The sequence below is a fragment of the Pseudopodoces humilis genome, chromosome 1, assembly GCF_049639895.1.
Source record: "Pseudopodoces humilis isolate 2021_Gansu_Grassland_sample_001 chromosome 1, ASM4963989v1, whole genome shotgun sequence".
NCBI classification, from domain to species: domain Eukaryota; kingdom Metazoa; phylum Chordata; class Aves; order Passeriformes; family Paridae; genus Pseudopodoces; species Pseudopodoces humilis.
This window is the reverse complement of record NC_142200.1, coordinates 113,184,469-113,190,468: the sequence shown is the minus strand read 5'-3', so window position 1 is coordinate 113,190,468 and position 6,000 is coordinate 113,184,469. Positions and strand designations below refer to the sequence as shown.

The 6,000-nt window shown below is 40.2% G+C and overlaps 1 long non-coding RNA gene across 1 annotated transcript in view; it reads left to right on the top strand.

Annotated features, from left to right (window-relative positions):
• The first annotated feature begins 2,011 nt into the window (after window positions 1-2,011).
• Window positions 2,012-6,000, top strand: part of LOC148185199 (uncharacterized) — a 52,378-nt gene continuing 48,389 nt past the window's right edge. Inside the window, exon 1 of the long non-coding RNA XR_015773602.1 lies at window positions 2,012-2,240. This is a non-coding gene — a long non-coding RNA (uncharacterized LOC148185199). The remainder of the gene's footprint in view (window positions 2,241-6,000) is intronic.

Sequence of the window (6,000 nt, the reverse complement as noted above, 5' to 3'; positions counted from 1 at the left end):
TGCTCTGATTCACTTGTCTTGTTTTGGGCCTTCTTCATGGGTGTTTTAGGACTACTTATTTCCCATTATAAATTGCAAATTAATTGAGACAGCTTAAGAATCCCTCTGCTTCACTGGATATTGAATGTGACTCAGACATTGCTCCTGCTCTTGTTCCTTTCCACCTCTGGCTTCATCTCTAGACACCTTCATTCTGTGTGGGGTGGCCTACAAGACTGAAAGAAAGGAAGACTCTCCTGGGAACTGTTTCAAAAGAAATTCCTAAAATGCATTAATAGGCAAATGATAGCATTTATTGCTTAGTACCTGTTTAAAAGAAATAGGAAAGAGAAGGGAAGATTTTAAAAAAAATGAACATAAAGACAGTCATTCAGTCATTGTTCCTTCCTCATGCTTTTTTGTAATGGACCAGGTAAAATACACCTAAAATATTTCAGGGATTTGGTCCCAAAGATACTTGAGGTGTTTGAGGTTGCATTCCAGAATTGGTCTGGCAGAGGGAGGTACTTACTTCCATGGTTTCTTTAGCACAAGTGCCAGGTCCCAGGGCTGTGGGCCTCGGGGCTCAGGGCTGGCTTGGGGCTGGTGTAGTGGGGGCTGCCTGGCCCTGCTGAGAGGAGAGGCTGTGAGAGGACTGACCCCTGCCCGTAGGAGCTGCTTTTGTCTGAGGCCATAGTACAAGGCCAAATGCCAGGTCCTGCACTCGAGTCACAACAGCCCCAGGCGGTGCTACAGGCTTGGGGAGGAGCAGCTGAAAAGCTGCCTGGTGGAAAAGAACCTGAGGGAGCTGGTCCACAGCAGCTGAACATGAGCCAGCAGAGACCAGGTGGCCAAGAAGGCCAATGGCATCCTGGCTTTTATCAGCAATGGTGTGGCCAGCAGGAGCAGGGCAGGGACTGTCCCCCTGTGCTCGGCACTGGTGAGGCCACACCTCAAATCCTGTGCTCAGTTCTGGGCTCCTCAGTACAAGAATGACATTGAGGGGCAGGAGTGTGTCCAGAGAAAGGAAATGGAGCTGGGGAAGGGTCTGGAGCACAAGTCCTGTGAGGAATGTCTGAGGGAACTGGGGGTTGTTCAGCCTGGAGAAAAGGAGGCTCAGGGGAGACGGTATCGCTCTCTGCAGCTGTAGCTGCAGGGGTTGTAGCAAGGTTGAGGTCATCCTCTTCTCCCAGGTAACAAGTAAGAAATGGGCTTGAGTTGTCCCAGGGGAGGTTGAGATTGGATAGTAGATTTTTTTTTTTTAATGGAAAGGGTTGACAAGGATTGGAACAGGATGCTAAGGGGAGTGGTAGAACCACTATTCCTAGAGGTTATTTAGAAGATATATGGATGTGGCACTTGGGGACACGGTTTAGTTGTGGATTTGGCAGTGCTGGGTTAACAGTTGGACTGGATGATCTTAGAGATCTTTTCCAACATAAACCATTCTATGATTCTATGAATATCCCCAGGCTGACTCACAGTTATCTAAGATGGTGCTTTTTGAACAGCCAGTGAACTCTAGGAACATTAGGGAGGTCAACTTCAGAAGACTTTCAGATCCTTTCATGACTTTCTTGCTCAAAAACTGCCTACCCTAAATTACGAAACTGCTACTGCCTTCAGCAGGAATTAGGCTGTCAGTCTGTTCAAGAGCTCCAGTGCTCTAAGAAACTGCCGATGCTGTAGGTGTGCTTGCACAGTGACTTGCATATCTCAGAGAAAAAAAAAATTCAATCAGCTGAGAGAGCAAAGTGGGGTTTTTCTCCCTGATTTATAGAGCACATAACCCAAACCTATCTCCTCTAAGCTAATGCAAGAAGCCATACATCCAGGACACGATGATGTCTTTTTTATTGACTCTAAACATTAACCAACCCTTTGCACATCTATGCACATGGTTATGTGAATGCCAGGACCCTGTGAGCACCTGCAGGCTGTAATTGCCCTGAGGGCCCTCAGCTGGGACCCTCATCCACATACTCTCTGCCCACTGCACAGGAGCCTATTCAAGCTCAGATCCAGCACCTGGGCTCCCCCTGTGTGCTGTGAGTTATCTGTGTGCCTTAATTCCAGTCCCCTGCTCTCCCCAGTGTGCTGTATGTATGTCCTGCATCGGTGGCAAATCCCAGTTTATTTCCTAGCCTTTGGCTGAAGATCGGCAGATGGTTGATGGGTTCTGTTGCTATTTATAAAAATGGCAGATCTAATCAGGGAGATGAGTGAACTCTTGCTAAGAGGGGGCTGATTTCAATGTACAGGTAAGTCAGATTGATTAAAATAACACAATAAATTTATGTTGTTTGCAATTTCAAAATATCCTGATAAAATATGAGAAGAGCTGGTCTTAGCTCTTTGTGTTAGTTTCTGCAAGTAAGCCACATCTAAGGAAACTATTAGTACTTGTGTCAGGTTCTGCATTTTGTTAAAAGTGTAACTTAATTTAGGTTAGTGCCAAAGGACCCAGAAGGCCAGTACCACTGTGCTAGGTGCTGAACATGTGTTCCTTTTCCCAAAATCTAAACAAATGGACTGATAGTGGAGCCATTCAGAAGATGAGGTAGTGTTGGTCCTAAGTATGCTATTGAGCCTTCCCAAAGCTATTGATTCTCCAACTCAAACAAAATGTCACTAGGACCCTCAAATTTTCTGTATTCTACCCTGATGGGTTAGAATGAAATTTAGAATACTGGCTGCTCTTCACCAAAAGCACCTTAGGATATTTGATTTCTTGGTTTTTTTGCTGATGCTTTGGCTCTGAAGTTATAGACAGCTTGGAATATATGTTCTGCTGTCTCTGGGGTTAGTTACTCATCTGTAGGCTTTTCCATCATTATGAAATATGCAGGGTATGGGTTAGGAAGTAAACAGAGAAATAAATTGTTCATTCCCAGCATTTGTTTGAACAGAAACACACTATCTATAACAGATGGAGGGTTCCAAGATTATTCTAGTGATAGATTCTCTTATCTTTGCTTATTAGTCATCAGTTAAATTATTTGCTAGCTATACAAGTCAGAAATACTTATTTGATGAAGTAAAGAGCATTAACTTGTCTGTTCTGATGTAAGAGGCCAGGGAAATAAAGAAAGTGAAGGTGATTTAGACCAAGGTGTGGAGAACTGAATAAAGTAATGATTAAATAGGAATCCTTATAGTAGAATATGAAAAAAAGAAATTCCTTTGGATTGCTTTTTATTTATGATGTATTTTTGTCTTTGATACATTCTTCTCTTAAAATGCTTTGTGATAGCTGGGCTGCTACTGAGAGAAAATGTAACAGCAGGTACTGGAGAAAAACTTCTGTTTGTCACATCTCCACTATTTTGCTGTGTATCTGCTGTTTTCATAAGCACTTGTTTCATGAGATTCAGGAGAGTTTTCTTTGTCTTCTGGAAGGTGTGGTTTAACAAGAGACTTGTTGAAAGAGAAGTTTTCTTGACTGACTCTTTTAAAAGGTGAGTCAGACACACAAAAAGGCACCAGAAGTCAAATATCTTGGGCAAAGCAAAGGGAGTTAGTGAAGTACAATATTAACAGAGAATAAGTGGAATGCTGAATTGTTCCAGATCTCGAGAACCGGAACTGGAATACATTCCAAAAAGGTAAAGAGTAGATTATGTGTCTGTTCAGGAGGCTTCTTCCATCCTTATTCTTATGAAAAATAGGCAATATATTAATAGCCTCTGCAGCCTTCCTGGAGATGTCATGTTGAGCTTAAGCCACTCCCTGTTAGTGCCTTAGTGGGTATTCTATACCTGGACTTCTGCTGTGTGGTTTCTTTCAGGGCTTATCTACAGCCCTGTTGTTTATGAGACAAAGTCACCATTTCACCAGGTTTCCTAGTGTAGCTAATTTTGAGCTTGGTCATAGTTACATTTAGCAGCTGATTAGTTAAGCCAGGGGCTGATACACCTTGGTTTGTCTCCTTCCCCTGCAAAGCTGTGTCTGAAATAACTGTGAGATGTTCACTGCTTGGGATCCAGCTCTGTCCATGGCTAGACCATGTTGCTCTTAGTCAGAACTTCTTGTTCAGTAATATACACTACTCATGGCATGGATATAATGGTATGCTAGACATAAAGCCTAGAAACCTTCATAAAGCTCTTAACAAACACCATAATTACAGTTGAATTCTCCCTCAATGCTTAGTTCTTGCTATTCACTATGTTTCAAATTGTATTCTTCCTCTTCTCCGGTTTTTATCTTGACCCAATCACTGCCTATGTTGCTGTGGACTTAGTTCTTTCAGTTTTTCCTGTCAACCTTCTCTCTGGTTCGGAGTAATAATGATAGCAACAATAAATAATAATCACCACTTCTTTCCATATACTTTTTCATGTTTTTCAAAACACTCATATTTAATCTCTGGAGAGGTTTTCTGCCATAAGAATCCTGAACTTTTGTTTGAAAGTTTTCATATTGTGGCTTTTCTTTTTAAAAAATAATCTTGAGCATTTTATTTGGTGGTTGTGTTATGTTTATTCCAAGCAGAATCAGGTTGTATCACAAAATTGAGTAGTTGAGTACTAATCTCAAACTGATATCCTTTCTAGATCAGAGGGTTTAATAGCTCTGCATCAGTATCATGGGGAACTGAAATACGAGGAATGGTTCAGAACACAGAAAGAATTTTATAATTTCTCCTACCTTTTCCAACCATGTCATGCTTTTGATACCAATAAATTGTTTGGCATTTTCACTGGGGGCTCTTTTATATTAATGCAGACTAGGGCTGTCATCCAGTGTGCTGTTTCCAATAAGCCTGGGATACCTGATAGAAAGTGAGAGTAAATGTCATGTGCAGAAGGCTTGTGGATATGCTGGCCTGACAGAGCAAAAGGAAGCCTTTATTTGTCTGAAACTGAAAATCAGGAGGATAGTTTTTTAAATATGTGTTCGGTAAGAAGTGGTTTGTGTGAAGCATAATATTCGAATGAGGGGCCTGGAATATTTTTGTGTGAATTAAGAACATGTCTGGGCTGCTAGTATTCAAGGTATTTTGATGGCTCAAGTTCAAGATGAAACAGGAACATGAACAATGACTTGGGAATTGGTCTATAGGTTAGGAATTATCAGGGAATTACTCCAGAAGAGGTTTGGTGATAACAGTTAGGTGATAAAAACCTCAACCCTCAAACCAATAAAAACCCCAAATACTGTCAGTGGTTGTTTATCTATTCTCCATTCTAATCTTTCAAGGATTCTAGAAGTTTTCACTTTGGAATGTGCATTAGAAATGAAGACCAAAGAGATGAAACTTCATCCAATCTAATTTTATCTGTGTTATTTGTAATGATTGATAATAATTTTTTTTTAAAAAAAATTCACATAGGATCAAGCTGCTATTTAACTTTCTGAAAAGATGTAGACATACCTACCTGTGCTGTATTTTCTTGTGTTCAGGCTGAGACCAGAAGTAAAATTAAAAGTAAAAAAGAAATAATTTAATTTTTAATTAAAATTAAAAGTAAAAAAGAATTCTACTTCTAAAAAGAAGTAGAATTAAAAGAAAGGTTTTTCAGTCTCCAAGATGAAAGAGAAAAAGAGGTCTGTTTCTTATGTGTAGTGTGGGGAAAAAAAAAAAAATGGAATACAGAAGGACATTGTAGAAATAAGTCATCCGGTTTGTAATTTTGGAGGAAAAAGCAGGCTTCATCTTTCCTCAGAATTGTTTTAGAACAGGGTATCCCCAGATCTAGGACTGAAGGGATGGTTTAATGGAATCAAAAAGCAAGTCTGCCTTTTCTTGTTTTCCTCTTTTTAATGTTGGTGGTGCTTTTTACCATTTACATTCGTCACATTAATTAAATGTATGTTCACTGAAGTGATTGTGAAAAGGTATAGCTTGACTAAATGGAGTCAACGCTTTTTATTCCACATGGGAAAGCCCAAATGCATTTAAACACTCCTTTTTAGTCTGCATGTGTATTAGTTTCCCTTGAACCTCAGATATTCTTAGCTGCATTACATGCATCAGAATAAATCTGCATATTATGCAACAGGTTTAAATTTAGCAAG